The sequence below is a fragment of the Pristis pectinata genome, chromosome 2 (genome assembly GCF_009764475.1).
Source record: "Pristis pectinata isolate sPriPec2 chromosome 2, sPriPec2.1.pri, whole genome shotgun sequence".
Classification (NCBI taxonomy): Eukaryota; Metazoa; Chordata; class Chondrichthyes; order Rhinopristiformes; family Pristidae; genus Pristis; species Pristis pectinata.
Window position 1 is genome coordinate 111,866,686 of NC_067406.1, and position 24,353 is coordinate 111,891,038.

General features: G+C 39.0%; 1 long non-coding RNA gene across 1 annotated transcript in view; it reads left to right on the forward strand.

Moving 5' to 3' along the window:
• LOC127567386 (uncharacterized) overlaps positions 1–18,886 on the forward strand; it is a 37,431-nt gene extending 18,545 nt beyond the window's left edge. The window contains exon 3 of the long non-coding RNA XR_007955868.1: positions 17,968–18,886. This is a non-coding gene — a long non-coding RNA (uncharacterized LOC127567386). The remainder of the gene's footprint in view (positions 1–17,967) is intronic.
• Positions 18,887–24,353: the final 5,467 nt, after the last annotated feature.

Genomic DNA, 24,353 nt, shown 5'->3' on the forward strand with positions numbered 1-24,353 from the left:
AGGAGACAAGTGTCAGAATGGAGGCCCGTCAGACTAACACTATTTCACTTCAGTGATGGTTCTTTATTCATCCACAGTGCCCCCATAATAAAGTGCCTGTTTTGGGCTTTTAGAAGAAACTGTTTCTCTTGGTTATTTAGAATTTTATAAGTTTCCCACAGCCTGCTGTCTTGTCTCTCAGGGTTTTTTCCCCCAGCTTCCCCTACTCCATTCTCATTTACTCCTTTATAATTGATTACCCGAGTTGCTTGTGTTGCTCTTGATCCTTTTCTTGAATCTCACTACTCTTGTTCTCATAGTTTCCCATATGTTTAGCTTAATCATTCACTATGATATCCAGCAGTAATTCTTCTTTTCTTGAAATTATTGCAACATACAAAATGCTGGAGGAACTCAGTGGGTCAGGCAACATCTATGGAGGGAAATGGACAGTCAACATTTCTAGACCAGATGAAGGGTCTTGGCCCGAAACGTTGACAGTCCATATCCCTCCATAGATGCCGTGTGATCCACTGAGTACCTCCACCATTCTGTATGTTACTCTAGATTTCCAGCATCTGCAGTCTCATGTGTCTCCATTGAACTTATTACAAACTGGTTCTTTGATGAGGTGGTCTTGTACGCATTATAAACTCTTGATTCCCTTTTCACCTTCTACTACTTTTCTACAAAGTTTATTTGGGGATCTTTGAAATCTTCTATAACTATGCTGTGCTGACTTCTCTGCTTATAGATCTAACTACATTTTCCTGTATAACATAACCATAATAAAGTGCAGTTAGCTTGTTATCTTTTAATTCCATCCATGTGGTTTCTGTATCTATCTCAAAGATGTTGCAATTTTTCTCACTGCCATTAGATCAGCATTAGTCCTATTGAAGAGAAAATCCTGTTACCAAGGAACTTGCCAATGGTTGTAATTGTCTTAAGTGCGATGAACTCAGAACAATGAACTGTGATTTCATCACAGCTTTGATTCAAACATGGACCAAAGAGTGAATTCCAAAGGTAAGTTAAGAGTGTCTGCCCTTGATAATAAGGCAGCATTTGAGACTGAAGCATCAAGTAGCCCTGAGAAAAGTGAAATTAGATTTAGAAGGGAAAAGCCCTTCAAAGTTTAGAGTTATAACTCACAGAAAGGAAAGAGGTTGTGGTTATAGGTTAATCAATGCAGCCCGAGGACATTACTGCAAGAATTTCTGAGAACAATGTCCTAGACTCAACCAACTTCAGATACTTCAATGAACCTCCTTCCATCATATGGAAAGAAGTAGGAATGTTTGCTACTTCTTGCATAATATTTACTTCCATTCACAACTCCTCAACAAATAAAGCAGTTCATACCTGCCTGGAAAAAAAGATTCAGACAATTTTCAGGCATGGGGTCATAGAGCCAGGCAGTGACCATCTTTAACAAAAGAGAGTCTAACCATTTGTCGTAACAAGTGGGACACAATTCAGATCTGTGATGGAATACTCTCCACTGGCCAAGATAAGTGCAGCACAATCGAAACTCAAGAAGCTTAACACCATCAAGGCCAAAGCAGCATGCTAAATTAGCAACATAGTCACTATCCTAAACATTCATTCCCTCCACAAAAACATTGCATTCCTCACTGAAGCTACTATAACAGCACATCCCAAACCAATGACCTCAATCACCAAGAAGGAAAGGGCATCAGATGCATGAGAACATCACTGCCTTCGTATTCCACTCCACATTGCACACCATTCTGATTTGTAAATATATTGCTCTTCCTTCATTGTTGCTGGGTCTAAATCCAAGAACTCCCTCCCCAGCAGCATTGTGGAAGTAGCTTCACCAGAAGGGCTGCAGTAGTTCAAGAAGGTGGTTCACAACCATCTTATCAAGGAGGTTGAGGATCTGAGGGGGACCTTTTTCAACCAGAGAGTGGTGAGTACCTTGAATACACTGCTGGAGAGAGTGCTGGAAGCAAGTTTGCTTACAGCATTTCGGAGGTGTCCAGATGAGAACGGGAAACACCGAGGCACTGAAGGGTACAGGCCAAGTGCTGGAAAATGGGAATAACACAGATGAGTGTACACTGTCCACATGGTTATGGTGGGCCAGGTGGCCTGTTTCCAATGCTGTATGACTCTAGGACAATCAGTGAGGGACAATGAATGCTGATCTTGCTAGCAAAGCCCACACTCTGAAAATGAATAAATAAAAAAAAATTCAACTCTACTTGTGTTGTGAGTGAGAAAACAGATTCAATGGGTCTCAAAAGCAAGGACTCAGTCTGGCAGAGACGAAACATGGGAAAATGGTAACAGGGATAACACACACACGCACACAGTTTATAGTGAGCATGGGAAAATCCCACCGGGGACAAAATACACACACACAACGAACTAGGTACATACAATCAAGGAAAAACATTACAATACCTGCCACCCCTTGACTCAGTGCAGGCATGGCTCTATGCTACTAGGGACACTAACTAAAATGCTCCCAACCCTTTAACGGTGCACACTTCACCAACAATTCCTCCAGCGCTGTTCCATGGTACTTGGCCTGGAGTGAAGCAGGGTCGTCCCTCAAAGATGGCAAAGAGAGCAAGCCAAGCACACGTGGCGCCCTTTATAGTGCTGGAGGGCTGGGGGGTCCAGCCCAGGTAATTTACAGGGGGCCAATGGCTCGGTGCCAGCAAGAACTAATCGATTACAAAGGCCAATAGCCCAAGCCAAGTACAAAGGTAGTTAAAGAGGCCAATGGTCAGGTGTGCGCTGATGGGTAGCTCAGGGCCAAACCTTGATTTGCAGTGGTGTGTCTTCCGACCAGGTAGTGGGCAGTACTGTCACGTGACAGCCATGACCCTCCACAATACAACTTGATTTATCTCTCTTAAAAAGAGGTGTCAGTTTCAGTCTTAAAAACGTTACTTAACCAAGCATCCATAGTTTTTAAAGAAGGAACATTTCACCTGTCCTTACCCTTTGACTGAGGCTGCCTCCAACCAAATTGCATGGAGGTTTTTTTCAAATGTCTCGAGCTTTGATGACATGCGTAAAAAGTGACTTTTTGTTCAGGACGAAGAATCATCGACAAAAACATGTTAAAAATATTGGGATTAGGGTTTCATATTTGCAGTGCCCTTGCTCTACAATGATGGCAATTTATTTCATTTTATCTCCCTTTTAAACCAGCTGTCTCTCATCTTAAACCCCGACATTGTACTTTAAGTAATAATGTTGATCCGTTTGTGATCAGCTTCAATTAGAGGGAGCTTTTCAATCAGACGTTCTATTTTGCTCAATAATCCAATGCCCACTGTTACGAACAGCAATACAAGTTAGAGTTAGCCATCTAGGAGTTAGTCAGCTGATGTTGCTGATTTACGTTGTACCCAAAAGAAATGCCAGAACATTAGTACCACTTTAAAAAGTATGCTTCTGTTACTGACAAATATGGAAATTAGCAAATGCCAATCAATTGGTTTGAGTAAATTGAAAACAAAAAGCAAACCCTTTATTAAATGAGAACAAAAACTGAAAGTGTAATAGGATCTAAACATCTCATAACTTAGGATGCAATAATGTAATGCAGATCACTTTTATTTCATTACTTCTGTTGGCAAGTTTAGAAACTACTGAAAGGAATGAGTATACTGAAAATGTGAGGTATAATTGCCAGTGGAGTCTGCTGGAAAATGATAATCTTTTATACCTGATTTGGTACAACCTTTTGACCATTTAGGGTGGCATTGTTGCTCAGCTAGTGGAGCCGCTCCCTCAGAGTGCCAGAGACCCATGCTCACTCCTGACCTCTCATGCTATCTGTGTGAAGTTTTCACATTCTCCCTGTGATTGCATGGGTTTCCTCCGGGTGCTCCATTTTCTCCCACATCCCAAAGTCATGCAGGTTGGTCGATAACATGGCCACTGTAGATTGTCCCTAGTGTGTAGATAAATTGTCGAATCTTAGGAGAGGTGATGAGAAAGCGGGAGGATAAAAACAGGATTAACGTGGGATTAATGTAAGTAGGTGGCTGGTGGTCAGTACAGACTTGATGGGCCGAAAGGCCTGTTTCTGTAGCTCAGTAGTCACCCACGTAACACAAAATACTTTCTTAAAAAAATTAATGAGTTCACAATTCAGGTTCCAAAACAATTCAAATTTGTGATTTTTCAAATCAACAGCCTTGAATCCAAGTGAAAGAGTTGATTTTCCTGTGAAAAACTAACAAGTTGATACACATTGGAGCATTTACAGTTTAAAATACTGCAATTGGCACATCTGAACTGAACATATGGGAGATAATTTTGTGAATGTACTCTGCCTGGGGAAATGCTTGCCTGCTGGCAGCACAACTTGGAAATCTTGACTGAAATCGTTGCTCCTGCTAGATTCTGATGCCCTCTGCAGCCTAAAGGGCCTGACAACTTCCAAGATGAAATTAAGATTCCTGCTTCAGTAAAGACATAATAGTAAGCATGGGACAAGAAATCAGTGGTCCTTCCATTGAGATTTTAAAAATGTTCATTCTGTGCTGATCAGCAACACTGGTTCCTGTTGAATAGGGGTGAACATGAGGTACAGCATCAGTGTGATAGTATTGACAGAAGATGTCATTGCCCCATATCTGCCTCAGCTAAAAGTGCCACATGTATATTCAACAGGTATATCTAGGTTCAAGCAAACATTTAGCTGTAAAGGAGGAATTGATCTAGCATCCGTTTTAAATAGTTAGAAAATTGCATAATTCAGATATATGCCTCCAGAAAGCCCTTTCTCACTAGAAGCTAGAAGCAGGAGAGTATCTGAGTTTGCATGGCAGAAATGTGAGCTTCAGCTTCAGCACTCAGACATTGAATAGCTTGTGCTAGTACAGCATTAGCCAGTAACTGCTCCATGATGGTTGGGTCCTTATGTGTCTAAAAAGACCTGGCCATAACTTCCATGCTGGAGAGGAGGGGCTCGAGGCACAGCTCCAAGCTCTGTGCAGGTTTTTGGAGCCTGGATTCCCCCATGTTCCGTAACATTACTCACAGGCTTCAAGTCTTCCAATGCAGCGGACATTTTTTTGTGTATGCCTTTCTGTAGATTGCCCCTTTGATGTTTTTGACTGAGAACTCCACAACAGAGCTCATGTGGTACACTGCCTTCCAGCAAGCTGGAACCTGGAGCCTTTTCCTTGCACTGGCTGCAGGGCCACTCCTCACTGATTGAATAAACAATTTGGTTAGCAAAGTGGCTCGCTGAAATCATGATAACAAAGAGATAGCACAAATGTAATGTGTGACCTGTACAACATTGAATTGGCATATTAATCATACATCACAACACCAGGACTCATTTTTCAGCATTTCTAATTTAGTTCTCAGATCCCTATCATAGCAACACATGGCCATGGAGAATTGAGAGGCTGGAAAGGGCATGGACAGGTCACTAAGGTTCTTTGAGAAGATCATAAGTGCCTGTGAGTGGGATGTGTGATGTGAAGGAAGGCTCATGTACAATGGAGTAATACTACACACGTACACAGACACAAAGACATACAAACACACACACACTCGAATGTCATTAAAAAGATTATTTGCTTCATTTCCTCCATTCAGGCAGAAAGCAGGAATAGCAGAAATATACCCAGACGGGAATACGTAGTGCCTAACCAGACCAGTAGAGAGAGTCTTCCTCCGCTTGAGCAGCTAAATTCTCTAAAAAAACACCTTTGCTAGTTTGAGCACAGGCTAAGCATTTTGGGATGTGTATGAGCAGTCTTCAGTGAAGTTTAGAGCTGCCTTGTGAAGTGTTGAATTGTGAGCCAAGTGACCTTTTAAATGGTGTCTAAATGTAGAATGCAACTTTAGACTAATTTAAAATAAAATCACTCACCTTCCCCATTCTCTAGGCTGAGAATCCCATGGGGTCTCTGATTCAGTGCCAGATCTGACTGCTTTAGGACTGGAGAGGTGGATTCCCTGTTGGACTGCTGTGGAATTCCAGCAGGTCTGGGCTGCACTGTTGAATTCCTTGTGGAACAGACCTGCTTTAGTCCAGAATTTGCTTGAGTGGGATTTGTTAAATACTAGTTGCTCCCTTCGGAACGACAGCAGCTAAAGACATTACAATCTAACTCAATATATTCTTTTGGGAGCAGTAGACCTATCTGTACCTTCCATTCACAATCTTAAGGTATCGTTTGAAACAATAAAGGATGTGGCATCTTCACACAGAAGATTTCAATTAAGGGGATGCAGCACATATGCCCGTTGAACACTCACAACTTCTTTTGGAATTCTACCACGAGAAATGATGAGAATTCTCAATTTTCTATCAAATTCGACAGTCTATCACTTCCTATAACAAACATACTTTTATTTTAAAGGAAAAGAAAAGCATATTTCTTGGAAAGGACATGGTAGAATGGAACAGCAGCGGGAGGAAGAAATGAATTGAACCTACACGTTCTCTTGGCTAGGAAAATGGAGATCTGTGGTAGGGCTGTGGGAGAGGGAGAGTGGAGTTGTACCCATGAGTGCTAATAGCCAGAGACAGGAACTGAATTATTTTATTTAAAGCGTATACTTTGAGCTTACGTGAGTTCAACAAAAAGAATATTTGAAAGTCATGAAAATCATTTTCCGATCTTCCATTAACTGGCTCTATGGCCAATGAAGCCCACTCCTTCCAGAAGTGGATGTGGCACAATTTTCCACAAGCCAGCTACCACCCACCCAATTGATGAAGGCAAGTGCAGGTCGGGGACATTCCTATCAAAGCTGACAAACATTCATAAATTTCTTTAAAGCTATAAAAAAAAATAAAGCCATTAAATATTATTAAAAGAACTCAAAAAATAAATCAAAATTAAAACACTTAAAACAGGAGGAAATAATTTAAAATGTATCAATTTAACAACTCAAATTTTAAAGAATTACCTGATACACTTTTTTTCAGGCAGTTCTTTATATTAAAATTGGGGTCTGCTGGACTTATAATAAAAACAGAAAATGCTGGAAATACTCCGGGCAGTAAAGGTACAATCGTACTTAAAGAAAACCCATAACCCTTCAAAGATAGGTAGTCATTAAAATGTAAAAAAAACTACAAAGAACAATTAAGATTAATAAAGGAGGAAAAATTAAGAGCACGAGATAAAACTGGACAGAAATATAAAACAGGTAGTTGGAGTTTCTATAGATATTTCAAAAAGGAAAGATCTAACAAAGTGAGAACCAGTCCTATAGAAAGTCAGTCTGGGGAATTAATAATGGAACACAAGGAGATGGCCGATGAATTAAACAAGTATTTTTGCATCAGTCTTCACTATTGAGGACACAAGTAACTTCCTAGAAATAGCTGTAAATCAGGAATTAGAAGGGAGGAAGTATCTAAGGAAAATTAAAATCTCCAGGGAGCTGTGGGCTGACAAGTTTCTGGTCTTCATCCCTGATTCTTAAAAGAAGTGGATAATGAGATAGTTGATGGATTGGTTTAATTTTCCAAAATTCCCTAGACTCAGGGAAGGTCCCATTAGATTGGAAAATCACAGATGTAACTCCTTTATTAAAAAAAAGGGAGATAGAAAATGGGAACTACAGGACAGTTAGTCATAGGGAAAATGTTAAAAGCTATTATTAAAGACGTGATGGCAGGTCCCTTAGAAAAATTCAAGGATGAATAGGCAAAGTACCATTGTTTTGAGGAGGGGATATCATGTTGGACAAATTTACTGCAGTTCTTTGAGGAAGTAACATTACTGTGGCTCTTCTTGAAAGCTGAAATAGACAATTGTTGGTCTGCAGGGGAGTCAAGGGTTATGGGGAACAGGCAGGAAAGTGGAGCTGAGGCCAAGATCAGACCAACTACAATCTTATGGTGGAGCAGGATCGAAGGGCTAGAGGGCCTACTGCTACTCCTATTTCTTAAGTCCTCATGTTATTCCTTGGTCTGTCTTAAGTGTGACAGCAATGTGTTTGACTTTATTGGTCTGGCAAACCACTCGTTTCAAGTAAACTGCCATGAGGTTCATCATGAACTGTGGTGGCTGAAGAAGCCATCTCACTACCATCTTATCAACATAATTTAGAGATGGGACCTTTTCAGTAATTGTCACATCCATGGGGAAATTTATAAAAAGAAGATCAAAATGAGGAATTAATTGGCTGATTCAGAACCCACAAGGAATTGAATGTGGAGTATATAAACTTAGGAAATTTCATTTCCAGCTTACCTAAGTGACACATTTTTCACTGGCTTTATGGACTATAAAATCATTGGAATTTACGGACTTAACTCATTTTGAAATTCCTGATATCATTGTAGGATTCTTAAGCAGCAGCCAAATCTCTGTACCAGCTGTGAATAAAATGAAAAGCTGCATATGATCAGAGAAAGTAACTAGACTGAGGAAGTAGACTGATGAACTATGTGCTTTTGGGATTTCCCCTATTTAGAATCAGCAGTTGATAGATACCCTTCTCCCTTGCACAATCATCTGATCATGTGGGGCTTCCATCCAAACCCCTGACGTCAGCAGAATTCCAGGCAGAAAGTCAATAGCAAGCTTATTTGCCCTAACTTCTCCCTCAAGGTTCAGAGACACCTAGTTCAGATTTTGGCAGGATTGCGGTAGAGAATCCAATCAATATTGCCAAACTTCATTCCTGAAATGAATGTGCATGGGTGCAATTTCACATACTTTCAAGCAACCACATTCTTGAATAGGCTTCTAGCAGATTGGCAACAATAGATTTACTTGTAGAAGGATTTTTTTTTGTAATATTTTACTACCCTCTTCTCCACTCAGCAACTGCCCCTCCACCCTCTCTCCATTCTGCAGAGTCTTAATTGGTGTCTCTCAGGTTAACAAACATCACAAGTATCTTTGAATTCTAACACATTTTAAAGATTTTTTAGTGGATTCAACAATATAAATGTAAATCCTTGAAAAGATATTTTATTCAAATCATGTTTGTATTAATGAAAGTGTTGTAGACTAATGAGATTTATGGTGCACATTAATTATGAATAATGACTTTAAGACCTAGGTTTATCTTAATCCCTTAATTATATCTTCTAAAACCAACAGTTAATATTGTTAGATTAATAATGTGTAGCCTACTGAAATAAGTACTGTTAAAATGGATTAAAATTAAATTCATGTCTGGTGCCTGGATCTTATATCATTAATAATGAAAGTCAGAGCAACAGTATGCCAAGGTTTCAGTTAGCATAACAAAGGCATATTTCTATGTTATCTTTTGCCGTAAATCTATACTAGTTAATCACAGTGAGACACAGGATAAATAAATGGGCCCACAAAGTCCCAAACTGCAACTTTGCTTCACACTCCCAGTATAACCATTGATGGTCCCTCTGCAGTAATTGGACTTCCTCACAGACTTACCCCACTTCCCCATTTGATCAGCTGCAACCCTTCACTCATCATCTCCAAAATAGATCAATCTTCTCCAACTGAGTATATCTTTTTCTATCAAGACAGAAAATGCTGGTAACAGTAAGTCAGGAGGCATCAGTGGAGAGGGAAAGAGAGTCAACATACCAGATCAATGACCCTTCATCAGAATTGGAAAAATGAGAAAGTAAGCATGTCTTAAGTTGCAGAGAAGGTTGGGAGGGTGTGGGGGGGGGGGGGAGGTGTGAGTGAGATGGAAAGTAAATATCTGTGATAGGGTCAAGACCACGATCGTCACAATTGTCCAGGAAATGTAATTGCTTGTGATGTCAACAGTCAGAGAGAAGAAACAAAAGAACACATTGGAATTGTGAGATAAAGGTGTTCTCTGATTACATCTATTTTTTTCCCAATCCTCCCACTTAACATTTTTCCTTCCACACCCTTCAGCGGCAAATACCTCTCCCTCTTTGCCCCTTGCTTTTTGGCTTACTTAAGTCAAGGATCTTATTTTTGATTGGATGGCTGACATGGGCTGAAGTCATCACTCTATTTTGGAGTCACAATCTAATTGACCAATAATTCTGGAACCATGATTTCTATTTGACTAGTTCAGGAAGGAAGTTGTCTCCTGATACAGAATCCAACCAAATCAGCAGCACAGGACGGTGGAACTAAAGCTTGGACCTACCTTGCTCACCATTATAATCCACTTGCTACCTATCCTAAAGTTTTGTTTCCAAAGTGAAATGTCTAATAAAGGTGGAGTGTGCATTACTAGTTTGGAAATAAATCAAATGTACTCTAGCCAAGTGAGTAAAGTCAAACACGTTGTTGTCACATATAAGCCAGAACAGGTAAGAACACAAGAATTCAAGAAATAGGAACAGGAGTAGGCCATGCAGCCCCTTGAACCCAACCTGCTATTCAATAAGATCATGGCTGATCTGATTTTGGCTTCAGCTCCACTTTCCTGCCTGTTCCCCATAATCCTTGACTCCACTATAGATCAACACTTGTCTATTGCAGCTTTCAACATACCCAATGCTTCTTCCTCTACAGATCTCGAGGGCAGAAAATTCCAAAGTTTCATGACCCTCTGCAGGAAGAAAATCCTTGTCAAGTCAGTGTTAACTAGACACCCACTTATTCTGAACCAATGCCCTCTAGTTGCAGGAATGGCAGATTTCCTTCTGTAACAATGCTGCATATAAGTAAATGGATTTGGTCCCTGAAGCCTGGCTTATTGAAAATTGCCGTTGCTTATATCTGAGATTGAGATGGCCCCTTTCATTTCTTTATTAACATTCAATCTTTGAATATAGGATCCTGTTTGCTTGGTGAAATAGTCTTGAACTTTATCAACTGTGAAATAATCCAGCAAAATTTATTATTCATCAGTTGTAGGGCTCAGATAATTCTCATTTAACCACTGAGCAAAGTTGATGACCCACTTTGGAACATAGCATGATGAGACCTCACTGGACTATGTGGTGCTGAATGTAGAATGAAGACTCGAGTAATTGTTGGAGTAGGTGGAGACAGAGGAGACTACAGATGCTGGAACTTCATAGAGTCTTAGAGTCATAGAGTACTACAGCACGGAAATAGGCCCTTTGGCTCTACTCGTCCATGCCGAACAAAATGCCTATCTAAGCTTGTCCCGTTTGCAGGGCTTCGAGTCAAAATATGAACAATTCCTTTCACCCCTCAGATGCTGCTGGACCACTGAGTTCCTTCAGCAGATTATTTGTTGTTAAAGTGAGGTTCTGGATAAATTTGTTTCATTTTTCTATATTTTCTATATTACATGAAAAATAATTTGGTTGCATTTAATAGATTGAGAATTAAAATTGTCACTTTTTCTTTGGGGATCTTTGTGCATTACAAATGATCAGGTTGATTATTTTTGGTAGTTTGTGACTGGCTGAAAAGCTTTGACAACTATGATTTGGGAATCATCAAAGCAAATAAGAAAGGAAAAACAAATAGAGCGTTAACCAACTGGGAATAATAGTCAGTTAAGTAATGAAGAACAAGAGCATTAACAGACTGAAGAATAGTTAAATTGTCATGAAGAGGCTTTTTTTTGTTCAGGTGTGTGCAGTAAAGTAATTTCTGACATCACATCATAAGAATGTTTAATTTCAATTTGTATATTTTGATTTCAGTTTGTATATTGTTCTTGCTCATCAGCATTATGATTTTAAGTGTTGGGACTACACTGTTTTTGTCTTTTTATGTTTAATATCTGCATCACACACTCAAGCAAACTTTAAAGTAACTGTAATCTCACTGTTTATGGCTTCAGCAATATGCCTTGGTCCAAGGTTCAAAGGAGAATCTCCATTTGTGCAATTCATATAATGGAATGAGATGATTTAAAGATAAGAATCCATCATCACTCTCAGGAAAATGGATATTCTAGTATAAAATGTTTAAATGCTGATTGAAAGCAGACAATCCAATTGATAGTTAAGATACCTGCACTTAAAGGAGTTAGAAATGGCCTTTGGCATTGCTGCAGAATATATGTTAACCTTGACCTCATTGAAAAAGTAAACAAGGTATGTGTTTCATTGTTGCCTATGTTAGCCCACCACCAAAAGTTAATTTCAGTCTAATAACACACATGCAATTATTAATAAGAAAAAAGCCATTAATTTGTATAATATACATAAAACAATGTGCTTCTTCTGCATAGAACCTTTGATTATGCAGTGCAGAAGGGATTCCATTTTGGACTATCATGTCTGTACCAGCTAATTGCAAGTTCTGTTGATTTCCGTGCTCTTTCCCAATGTCCCCTAAGTTTTTCCTCATTGAGTATTTGGTAAATTCGCTTGGAATGTCACTTTTGAATCTGTTTTCACCATCTTCTGAGACAATACATTCCAGATCATAACAGTTCACGATGTAAACGGAAACTCCTTCCATCTCCTCTAGGTTCTTTTGTCAATCAGTTCCAACTGGCTAAAGACACTTCTGCAACAATAAGTAATTTGCATGTATTTACTTTTTTGCAAAATCATTTATAATCAAATCTTACAATATCCCCTGTTATGAGAGAACAAACCCAGCTTCTGTAAATTCTCAACAAAGATGAAACCTTTCATAACTGCTACCATTATAATAGCCTTCCTTTGTACCTTTTCTATGGCCATGATATCCTTCCCAATATGTAGTGCTCAACACTGAACAGAGTACTCTAGCTAAACTATATCAGAGTATTACAAAGGTTTAATATTAATTCTTTTTCTTAACTCAATGCCTTTATTAATAAAGCAAAGGTGTGTTTGTGTGTGTTTTTAATAGCCTGGTCCTACCATCTTCAAAGGCACGTGTACATATTCCCCCAGCTCCCTCTACTCCTGCATTTCTTTTAAACTTGCACAATTCAATGTATACTTCCTCCTCATTCTTCCCACCAGAACGTATCTCTTCACAATCCTCTCTGTTAAATTTTATCCAGCGTGTGTCAGTCCAATTCACCAGTCTGTCAATGTCCTCCTAAGATTGTTACTATCCTCTACATTGAAATGATGCCATGTATCAGCAAGTTCAGGACAATAAAATATATCAAAACAAGTAGTGGACCTAATACCAACTCCTGGGGAACACTTGTGTTTGCCCTTGTGCAGTCTGACAAACAAGCTCTACATTCTTTTTCTATTTTTTTTTGCTAATTTTGTATTCAAACCCTTCCTTTATTCCCTTGTTTTTTATTCTTGCCAATGTCTGCATATAGAGTATATTTATAAGAGTTTGAAAGAAGATATGAGGTGCAAGATATTCTTGTGTTACTGACGACTTCAACCCCAGGTCTTACATCTGTCTGGTGGCTCATGATCTGCTCAGTTGTGTAACAGTCCAACCAATCCATTTACCACATGTAATAAGAAGATAGGGTCATTTGAATGTTGTTGTTTTGGGGTAATTTATTGTCATTTTGTTTCAGTATGAACCTTGTTCCACTCTGCTTGATCTATTTACACAAGTTTTCTCAAATCTGCAGACTGACTGCCCGTCTCTGTCCTACGGCAGCTGTCAATAGTGAGATTAGCTCATTTGGCAAAGGTCTCATACCCTTCTGAGACCCTGTGGTAGTAGCTGTCACTCAGCACCATGTTTATAAGCTTTTGATTGTCCCTGTCAGCAAGCAGCCTAAGGTTACTGCTAGTGCACAGTCATGCCTTTGATATCTGTCAGCTTTGGCCAGGTCCTTTTAGTTATCTGGTATATGTGCAGCTCTGTTCATGCTTGTGCTCCATTCCAGAACTAATTAGCTCTTTGGAGATTTCCCTTTTTAAAACTTGCTATCACAGAGGGCAGGAATTGTTCAAAAGTTTGCAGATGATAGAAATTCCACACTCGTCGATTCTGTACAGCTATGATTTAATATTTAAAATGACAGTTCAAGCTAATTTAGGTAAAAAATGTACAACTTGGCCACCAAATTGTAAAGTTGTTTTCAAGTTTATTCTTTGTGTAGATGAGAGATATTTTAAGAAAGAGCTTAACTGCATAAAGAGTCTTGTAGTATGTAACCTAACATGAAAAGCTTTACTTTTTTCTTTGACTTGTGGTGTGCAAATATTGTGCTAGTTGAATATAAAAGTAGTCTAACTTTAAGGTACAGAAAAAACATGCAGCAACATCAAGAGCAGGGCTTACATCAATGAAGACCCTAAGGATGTCTTTGTTGTCAACTTCAGACGGAAAGCAAGCAGCTGAAGAGGACACTGGCAGAAGGAGTAGATGCTAAAGAGAACTCAAAGGACTAGTTCTGGGCTAGGTGATTGGTATTCGAGATCAGTCTGGCTTATGGCTGTGATCTGAGAGATGAGACTGGCAGCAGAGCCAGAGGGCATTACAGCCAAAACACAGCTTCTGTGCTCCACTAACAGCTTGTCTTAATGTCCTGAAATTTTCCTAAAATAAATAACAGCTACACTTTTTCTTAATATCTGGAAGCTAAATCTTACAAGGCTTTAATGACATTTAGGAAGCCACTAGATATGACAAGCTGCCTTTGTTCTTTTGTGCATAATCTTTGTTTAATCTATGCTAGACAATATAGTGAAAACATTGAAGATATATAATTGGAGATAGAACCTCCGTAGTTACCTTAAATGTATAAATACCTGACAGGTACTCACAGTTCAAAAGCTAAGAACCTTTAAAATTTTAATTTTTTCAAACTCAGCACATATAGCTAAAAATTGCTTCTCTTTAGTTTCTGTGGCTGATTCATGTTCCTGCATATAAAACTAGTCTTGAAGTAGTATGAAGCACCGCAAGTAACAATTCAGTTCCTTCGATTTTCCATCAAGATGTATCAAGATTATTCTTACAATGTGACATTAGGATCACTTTCATTTTAAAGTGTGTTGTGATATCAACATATGAAGACAATTTCTATAACACCTCACTGAGATAACTTGCGACTATGTTTGATTTGAAGCATTGCAGCACAGTTTTATAGTTTACCAGGACGAAAAGCAAAGCAAATAGGGGGAAAATATGATAATTTTATAACAAATTTTCATGGATAAAAATTTGTATGAAGCTATTTGAGCTTAAGGTATAATAAATGCACAAACATGTGAATGTAAAGAAATATATACCGAGTGAGAAGTAGTCAGTCAAATGTGATAAACAAGGCATGTGTATTAGTAGGAACCCAAAACACTTGTACAAACAGTTTTCTGAAGCACTTCAGTCTGTTCATTTAACAGGAGGATGATGAGTTCACATTATTGTGCTTCAAATCTATTTGTGTATCATTTGCACTTACAACACAGATGTTTCTCAAAGTAATCTTTCAATGTGCAATAAAATCAATTAACAGGTTCAAAGTTGCAATCACTCTGGAAAAGAAAAATCTTGTAGCTTTAGTTTGAATAAAGATTCATTCATTGTTTTTTTAATTGGTGTATTTGTATAATTAAATCAGATGTTACAGACAGAAGCTGTTATAAAATTAACAAATTATAATTGATGGAACATCACAACTAAAAAATTAAAGTTTATTCATTTAATCAATTAATATTTTGAATTATTGGACTAGATTTTCAACTTCACAGGCAAGTGTTAAAGTTAATATTGTGGAATCTCAGATTCTAAGAGCTCCTCGACTCTCATTGTGTTGAAGTCAACAGAAATGAAAGTGAGCAGTCCTCTTTTATTGGTGGTTAAAAGCCACATTATACCTGGACAGCAGGTAAAATAAAATCTACGGCAAAGGTGCTAGGGAATAAGATGAGCTTAAAATTTGAGTGTCTGAGATAGAAGTCTTTTTAATTATCCTACCACAGAATTTTGAACAAATATTTCTTTCAATATACATCAAAGTTTAATATTAAGCAATGTACACACTAGCTTGGTTTATTCTTGAATGTAATAAAAATATTCTTGAACAGCTTGAAAAATACAGATCTGCAGAAGTAAAATTTATTTCATTTTAAAGGACGTTAATGTTACTGCACATTCTTAAACTAGATTTGAGAAACAAATATTGTCAAAAGTGTTATTTGGTTTATAGCAGAAAACAGTCTTCAAAATAATGAATATGACCAATTTATCTGCAAAAATTAATTAAATTCACTGTATCCCTCAAATAGCAGTCAATAACTATCTCCTCTATACTTATTATTAAGATGAAGTTCTAGATGTGGTAACCTCTGTGGGAGTATTTCACAGCATACAGAAGTTGATATATTTAACACAAAATGATCCTGCAAACATAGTAAAACATAATAACTCTTTATAGTACTGGTATCAACAATACATTTTTTTGATTTGGTGGATTTTTTTTAAATACTCAAACTAAATCTGACCTGTGAATGAATTTATAGTTTTAAAATTATGTCTGATTGTTTTATAAGTCATTTTGGGTAATACCTTTCAATGGAGAAAAAGAGTCATGTGGAAAACAGGCAGATATTCATTATTGCCCCACTGTTGGGTTTTGTGTTATCACCAAAGACTAATTTCACTACACAAAATCTTACAAGGTACAATGTATTTTCTCTGATGATTTGTGTTTATGTTTTGACAGATTATGTAGTAATTTGGAAACAGAGATGTTGAATTAGTAAATCTGTTATGATATTTAACTAGAATGTACACTGAGAAACATATCTCAGGAATGAAATTCATAAATAATCTTAAAATGGTTTCTCAATGAAACTGAATAGTTCTTCTCCAACATGCCCTAGTATATGTGTAAATTGGAAATTTTAGACAGATATGCAATATTTTTTGTATATTTGGCAATTTAGTTTGTTACGTTGTACTTACAAATGTTAAATAAAGAATATAGTGCAGGAAAAGTAAATTATAAAGGCTTGATTAAGAAGATTTTTAAAAGCTCTAAAAATTAGTTTTATCCAATTGATTAAATGAGTTGAACATCTGGTTTGTAAAGATTAAAAGAGTTTTCGGTATACAAACATGTACTCAGTTGGCAGGTCCCTCAACCAATTCAGTATGCAAATTGCATCTTTGGTTTCCCTGAAGAGACCTTGTACAGAGAATATATGAAGAGGGATGTTCATCAGCATGCTGGAACTATCCATGGGGAATCACAAGCTAAAACAGTCAACCAAACTGTTACGTGGAAAAAGATGAATTATGCTTGCATAAGTTGTAAACCACATCCATTGAATAATAACATTGATTCAAATAAATATAATGATACAAGACTAACTAGAGAACTTAATATACAGGTCAGGTATTAGATAATTTCTTTCCAGTTTAACCTTATCTGTGAGGATATTTGTTCCTAATGATTTTACTACTTCTCTGAAGTATTGTAGCAATAATTATTGTATGTTACTTCAGTTATGCCTTAAAAAGCAATGCAACTGTTTAAATTAATTTAAAGAAGACAATAAAGTTCCAACCCATATGTAATTTAAAAATTTATTTCATTATTTCTTGCTGGAGCCATTAATAAATTTATCTATGGAATGCCATGGTAGTCCAAACATATGAGCCCAGAAATTAAATTTCCCCCTTTGTAGGGAACAGGCTGAATCGGGTCCCCCCAAAATATTTGAGAAATTGGCTGCAAATAGAGCAGCACCAGTGTGCTTTCCAATGCCAAAAGGGGTGAGCTATACCTCAGCTAAGGTACTGTTCTTTTAGAGACAGACAGAGGCACACAGATGCACACACTGGCACTCCAACCTCCCAACTCCACCCTCTCTCCACATATCCCATCCCTTTCTATGCCCCCAACCTACACACCTTCATGCAACCTCATCTCCTTCTTTACCCCAGAGCCCCTCACAGACAGTTGTCCCACACCAACACCCCATGCATACATTAAGCTCATAAATTTACAATAATAAAATTGCATTGACCCTCATGTTCATTTTCTTTAGTCAAAGACTGCCATGTACAGGAAGGAGACCATTCAGATGGGAGGAAGACCCTTTCACATGCAATGCCTCACCATGTTTCTCTCTGCCTAGTTCATCCCTGTTTTATTTCTCAATATGTGTGTTGCTACATGACCATAAAGATGCTTGGCTGTATTTTATATGTGCACTTCTCTCCCGTTTTGCCTTTGCAGGAATGAGCAATGGAATAAGCAATGAGCTACTTCCCCCTGACGAAAACAAGAGGCTCCAGAAATAAACACAGAGGAGAAAAAGGAAATGCAAGAAGGGGGAGGGATTAGAAGAGAATGATGCTGAAGAAGAGGAACACAGTCCTTATTGCACTTGTAACACCACCTCAGGCACTGTGAAGGGAGAGTAAATGTGCTAAGAGGACCAGAGGTCACAAAGAGAGAGAACCCAAACACTAATGGGCTGTAGTTTGGCATGAGGCACAGGGAATCTAGTGTGCGGACTTGCAAAGATAAAGGTCCACCCACCCATGCTGCACAGAGGGCTCTGATGAGCTCTACATGTCAAGGTTGATGTAGGAATTTGACAAGTGCATAGTCAGGCCTGCCTGGCTAAAGCAAGAGATGGCGTTCATCTCCCTGATCTTTCAGGAGTTTGTGCAGAGCCACAAGGGCATCACTTCCTCATTGAAGGTAACATGCAATTTTCTGCAAGGATTTGAAAACAATTGCCACAAGTAGCAGCTCTTCAGTCAGGTGGCAGCTGATGCAGAGTCACAGGCCAGGCCACTTGATGTCCTACTGCCTCTGTGGAGTTTCATGTTAATCCAGGTAGATCTCTTGTTTCAGCAGCCAGGAGCAATGAGTTGCCAACTGGGAGCAGCTTATTGTGCTCAATGAGTGGAGAGTTTCTACTTTTAAGCAGATTCCTGCTCTCCGTGGACAACAAGCTACAACTTGTGGACTGCTCATGGTTCATACCAAAGCAAGATACGAGAAGCTAGTTGTCCTCCACGAACAGAGAGATGCTGCATAAGACCAGATTGTTCTCTAGTACAAGCAAAGGGATGCTACACATGAACAGTTCACTCTCCTATAGGAACAGTGATATGTTATGTGTAACCTCATCTCTTCTTCAGGAGCTGACACGTGCCTCCTAATTTCACATATTTTCCCATTGTGAGCAGATTAATTTCATGGGGAGATAATCCTATGGGAGGAGGGCCGATAGCAGGGACTGTTTGTCTGTGGATCAGGGTCTGACGATGGTTACCTAAACATTGATGGAGTAGAAGTCCTATCCATTCCCCTGTGAATTTGGGAGTTGCCTTGTGAAGTGTTTGAGTGACAGCAGGGTGGCCCCCTAGCTGACATCTAAATGGAGAATCTAATGGATATGGTCCTTGTTTTTTTTTCAGTAATTATCAAATGGCAGTTGCTAGCGAGAACTGCAAGCATCCCTGGATGTGCATCTGATGCACCAGCAAAGATTCTGACTGGAAGCTCTTGGGCCAATGCATGAATGGCAATGTCACCCAGAAATTATTAATGCAACTTGCTACAGGTTACATTGCTTTTAAGTTACATTGTGTTCAGAGAACCAGTGCAATGCAATCCCATTTCTGGACAATGCAATTTCATTCTACTGAAAGCAATAAAGCACTGAATTTTAGTATTAAATTTAGTCAGGACTGGGTGCAGAAATCACAGCAGGGATTTATGCCTTCACATTGTTCTGTGAAAGTCCATGAAGTTGCAGTGTTTACAGGAACGGGGAAAGGAAAGGACAAGATTAGAAAGGAACAACTGAGTAAAAACAATGATGCAAAAGGTGACTTAATATATTGCATGATTAAAAATTAGTTTTGCTTAAATTTCATTAAAATGTAAGGATTAAATGATTTTGTAAAGGATCGATAAAATATTTTGCTGCTTTGGCCTGAACATTGTAAAATACACTGCATGTTTGCAACAGCAAATTACATTTATATATTTACTTATTGATGCAAGATGTTTCAGGACATTTTAAAATGAGTGGCTAGACACAGCAGATATCTGGGAGGGAGGCTGGGGATGTGGCCAAAGGAAAATGTTGAATAAGTAGGCTTTGAGAAAGCTTTAGAAAGTGGATTGGAACGTGGAGGAACTTAAGAATAATACTCCAGAGTGCTGGTACATTTCTATCGAAGGCTCCTATCAGTATTGGTAGGGCAGAGGTTACAGGAATAAAATGCTAGGGTCAAAAGGATTAAAACTGTGAGCTGGGATCTGGAACTTCGTTAAAATGGAGGGGAAAAGTCCATGGGGGGAGAGGGCAAGATTGTTTTACATCCACTTAAACAGGCAAGTGGGCTTTGGAGCAAAACATCCTCCTAAAGGACCTCAGGATTGAATGCAACATTGCCAAGGTCTTTCACAGATAGCAGCAGTTAGGAAGAAAGGATAATGACCTTGGGGAGGAAAGAGAGACCAAAACAATAGAGGTGTGTATAAAAGAAAACAGCCTAAATAGTCTTTCATTCCAGACTTGGAACACCATTCCAATACTGTGAAGTTCACCTGTGCTGATTCATACCAGTGTTGCAGGGTCCTGATTTCAGAACATGAACCCTGTATAAGAGCTCAGGTGCATCCTTGTTTGTCAACATTACCATGGAAGACAAACAGCTCAAGTTGAGATAATCAAGCAATAAAGTTGCCAACACTTTGCAGCACAAAATCACTTTGAGATCCAGTGAGAAACCCTTAATACAAACTCTCCACAAAGTGACAGCATCTTCTTGAATCTCGTGGTGAAATGGAAGAGAGAGAGAGAGGTAGAAGAGGGGAGGCTTTGTACTCATGCTTTAACTGACAATAACCCCCACTGCTCTTGTTGGGGAGCTGGAAAATGCGATGTAAGTTTTTTTGTGTTGGGGATCAGGAGGTCATTTTGGGAGTTGGCAAGTGCCATTATCTCTCATAGAGCAGTGCCATTGGGACCTCACAAGATATGTCAAGATGAGAGCTCTGAAATTTACAAATGTGCCTCTCCTGCTGCCTTCAACTACAACATTAAGTACCTCAGCCAGCAACTCTCATACACTTGCATTCAGAAACAGGCAGCAGACACACACACACACCTCAGTCATTTCAGAATCCACAGAAACAAGTGAAATGAGTATGTACCCATGTTCTGATAGGTAGACACCAAAATATACACACACATACATACACACACACACACACACACACACACACACACACAGAGGTAGGTAGACACACAGAATTCATAGAAAACAGCAACATTATTGCTGCTCTTTGAAATAATAAACTTGTTTTCCAGACTATAACTGCAAGGACCAGAGGACAGTTCCAGCAGACAGAGGGAATACTGCTACACTCAGAGCTGAGCCTAGCTGGAGGAAATACACGTGATGCTGATATTTTGAATAAAGTCCTGAATCACCCTGGTATGCAAGCATCTCATGCCTGTCCACCACCCCTCCCTCATTACAATGAGTGATCTGTATACACACGTACTGGCCATTTACATAAACAACTCCATTCACATTGCCATGCTAATTTTTGTGAATTTATCATTACAGTCCTTGTGAATGTAATCAATGGTTTCATTTAAGACAAGCAATGTGAGTTATAACTAAAAAGTAATTAATTTAGAAAAGTATACTCCATCCAACCCACCCGTAACTTCACAATCAAGAAGGGGAGCTGGTGAAGGAGATGGAGGAGGAGAAGCTAGAGAAGGCATCAGTGTGCCTGACACTACTGGGTACCAGCTCACAAACTGGCTCTGTGAAGACTAGCAGTGACTTTCACATAGAGACACATCCGACACTAACAGACCGTATTCGTACCAGACACAATGAAAACTAGTGTGCTTGGAGGGAAAGATCATACATTAATTTTCCTCAAGGACTCAGATGAGGACCACAATAGGGGAACACACATGGGAATAATGGTGCAATGCATTAGCAAATGCTTCCCTATCTGACAGATTGCCAAAGGTGACAATGAATATTCAGGAGATTATCTACAAGATTGCACTGGAGTTCACACAGAGCCAGGAATGTGTTATTTCCACTCTGGAATTAATTTAGCACAGTGTACACAGTATAACTCAACCCCAACCTTATAATCACAAACAAAAGGAGGAAGTGGTGAAGGAGAAGGGGGAGGAGAAGCTCACTAAATCTCACAAAAGTAAACTCAGAAAAACTAGCATGGCAATGAGAATTTGTGTTGAAGGTAGGGAATCCTGGAACAGGCAGCAGCCATTCATACCCTCTATGCCTCTGTGGAGTGGAGTCAGATTCAATCAGAACTCTTACTTATTGTCTTCTGGGAGCAGTATGCCATGGTAAGATGCCACCCAGTAACAAAGTGCAGTTAGCTGGTGCAGAGAGATGTCACACAGGAATGGCATAGACAGTGCTAGCAGATTATTGTTCGAGCGAGAGGGCTGACAGACAGGAGAACAACGTTGCCCTCGTGGAGCAAATTGTCAGATTTGGTCTCCATTGCCAGCACAGGTCAGAAGGCTTTAATGGTCGTTGTGCAATCAGGGTTACAGCAGATCCAAAGCCCAATCCTGGGAGAGTTCCACCAGCACTGTGGAATATGACGGTGCTGCCCAAATCAGGACGTCAATGTTTGTCCTCCCATCATTGGTTCACAGGCAGTGTCCTTGCCCCTGCCATCTACCTCAGACTGCAACCTCTCATTGGGAAAAGCTACAATGGAAGCCAGTCCTTCCAGGTCATTCATATGCTATCCTTTCAGATGAAAGAGAGCAATCTTCCAGCAGCCACAGTGTATCACTCCACTGTTGAGGTAGGGTTATTATTCTTAGCTTGAAGGCAATCAGAGAAAATAATTACCAGGAAGCTCATTTATTGAGTCAGATAATACGGATCTTCGGCTAACAGGAACATAGAAAACCAGTGGCTAACAACAGTGGGTCAGTGTGTTCCTGACTTCCACATCTGCACATTGCATTACAGGAGGTCATAACGAAATGCTCGGCAGTGGGGTGGAGCACAAACACCCTGAGCAGAAGGATGGTATGAACTTGGTATCCAGACTCTCAGTTCTATGTCAGCTGGCATTTGAATAATGTCACCATTCTTGACTGAAAAAGTAAATGGATTCTATTTTTATTATTTTACATAATTAAATATTTTAATTGTTTTCTAGCACTTAAAGGTGTTTAAGTAAACTTATTTTTTTAGTATATGTTTATTATTTAAATTAATTTAAACAGTTTTTAATGAGCAGCCCCGAGCAGAGCCTGACACCTAGACTCTGCTCACAGACTGTTCCACCTCACAGGATGAGCACAGCAGCTGGACCTCTGGGATGCTTGGAAATGCAGAACTTCATAAAGTAAGTGCAGCTGTGGGAAAGTGTGGGAGGTAAGTCTGGGCAGTGGTCTGGATCAAGGATTATTCAGACCATTATTCATAATGATGTAGGTTGTTTCTTTATAATTTGCTGACATGTATTAATCAAAATTCTTTCTTTCAATCATTTAAGCATCAAGAATCCAAAAGTATATACACATGGAGTTACTGTAGTGTCTTGTGGGGCATGGATCATTTCATGTCACAGTGGTCTTCCTCATTGAAGCCTTCATTTTCCCTCTGTTGTCTAAAATTCCAAAAAGCAGAAAGGCCATGGATGCCTTTGTGAAATCTGAGAGCTAGTAGCCAGGGTATCTTCCCGTTCCCCTTCATCATGAAGATGCAAACGTTCTTGTTTTGGCTAGAATTATGTGCAGATCTACCCAGACGTACATTGTCAGGGAAATTCAAATTTGTCACTTGTAACCTTAGCAGTAAATTCACTCTTCATGGTTGGACAAATTACATGGTATCTGCTGCTTACTCTGGTCTAAATCTACTGTAGATAAATAAAATTAAAGTCAAAAGCAGAAAGTTATTACATGGAAAATAAATATATGGAATCAAATTCAATGCTGGTGCTGAATTCATTTCTTCAGCCTGTGATCTAACCTATTGTTTGATTGGTGAATGGTTAAATTGTCCTGTAAAATAAGGCCCAGCCAATCTGCAAGTCCCAAAAAGGGTTTTGCTGGTTCATGCAGTAAGTAGCATGCATTCTGGTTCTACTGAATACTGCTGCAGAATATGAGATTCAATAGTTTTAGTTAGTGAGGGAATTTTAAGGACTTGGGGGGGTTTGATCTTTTTCTACGATTAAGTTGTACATTTAGCATTTAAGTTTCAATTAACTTGAAGTCACTTTCATATTGCTAACCGCTGGTATACAAGCTCCTTACTAGTGATAGTTGCATAATTAATTAGCTGACTAGCTAAACCTCTACACCAGGTGATTTACTGTTGGGAGAAGCTGATCATCTCCTTGGAACTTCAACTATGATAAAGTAAGAAGATTTTGCTAATATGCACAGTAGGTAGTATGGAGTCCAGTTTCACGGGGTACTGCTTTAAAATTCTGGATTTTCTTATGTGAGGAATTTCAGTGTAGAGAGGGCAAGAGGTGAGGTTCCGGTACTTTTTTTCCTGCTTAGACTTGTGGAACAGACATCCTGTGCTACGTGAGAACTCTAAGGTGCTCTTCAAGTC